Source organism: Camelina sativa, chromosome 7, assembly GCF_000633955.1.
Source record: "Camelina sativa cultivar DH55 chromosome 7, Cs, whole genome shotgun sequence".
Classification (NCBI taxonomy): domain Eukaryota; kingdom Viridiplantae; phylum Streptophyta; class Magnoliopsida; order Brassicales; family Brassicaceae; genus Camelina; species Camelina sativa.
This window is the reverse complement of record NC_025691.1, coordinates 3,863,699-3,864,994: the sequence shown is the minus strand read 5'-3', so window position 1 is coordinate 3,864,994 and position 1,296 is coordinate 3,863,699.

The following is a 1,296-nucleotide window of genomic DNA, read 5'->3' as shown; positions in this document are numbered from 1 at the left end:
AAGAATGAAAGACAAAATCGAAATATGAATATAATATGGTTTCAACTGCAATCTCTCACAGACCTAGTCACAAGTATGTACCATAATCCACCATATAAATTAAAAAGAAAGGAACAAAATTGGCTGAACTGCAAAGAAGTTCAGCCACATTATAAACCCAAATAATGATACAGTGAAAAGAAATTAGATATCAAATATGCATGAACAATAAAGAGGTATTCACCAGACGACACTACGGCTCAACTTGCTACTTCATCTCAAAAACATGAACAGGAGACGTTACCTAATTTGCAGTTCAGCCACATTATAAACCCAAATAATGATACAGTGAAAAGAAATTAGATATCAAATATGCATGAACAATAAAGAGGTATTCACCAGACGACACTACGGCTCAACTTGCTACTTCATCTCAAAAACATGAACAGGAGACGTTACCTATAGAGAAAACTAGAAAAATCCCTTAGTTATAAACCCCAAATACAAAAATGTTACCTATTAATACAAAAGACGTTATGTTCAGAATAAATAATTACTAAAACTTTTACGTTTTGCAGAAGATGAGATTTTTAAGAATTGATGATTAAATAAACTAATACAAAAACACAAAGGCTACTGGAACGAAGGTGAAGAAGTGAGAAGATGAGAAGTGAGAACAGGTGGGATCGACATCGTTTTTGCCGTTTGGTTTTAGGGGCTGACAAACAGGTGGGATCGACATCGTTTTTGTCGTTTGGTTTTAGGGGCTGACAATATAGTTTGGTGGGTCTGTATTTTGACTAATTTGTTTAAGTACGTAGAAGTAAAAATAAAGGTTGTAAAAATGAGGTGAAAACAGGTGTCAGCTATATAACAAACCATGTGTCATGTTTTTAGAAGAAGTTGAGAAAAAACTTCTCCTATTATATAAGATACCGTGACTAATCTTCGGGAGAGTTGTATTTGAAGCTAACCAGAGATACAATTAAATAATTACGAGAAGATTTTGAAGTCGCTAGCTGAACATTAGTTTTGAGGATATTTGAGAAAGCTAGCTATGATTTCCTCCCCATATGAACTTTGATCGATATACACGTAAAAAGCTGTTGAGCATTTTACCATGGTAGTTATTATTATTATTTTTTTTTAATAGAATGTTAAATTAGATTCAAAAAAGAAAATAGCATTTTTACAGCTTGTGCAACGTGTTTGTTAGAAGAGATCAAACAAAAACCAGATTAATTTGTTACTAGATCAGTGGAGAATCTGGAGGCAAGCCAGGTGTGTAAGTCGTCGTCATATCGCACATAATCCACC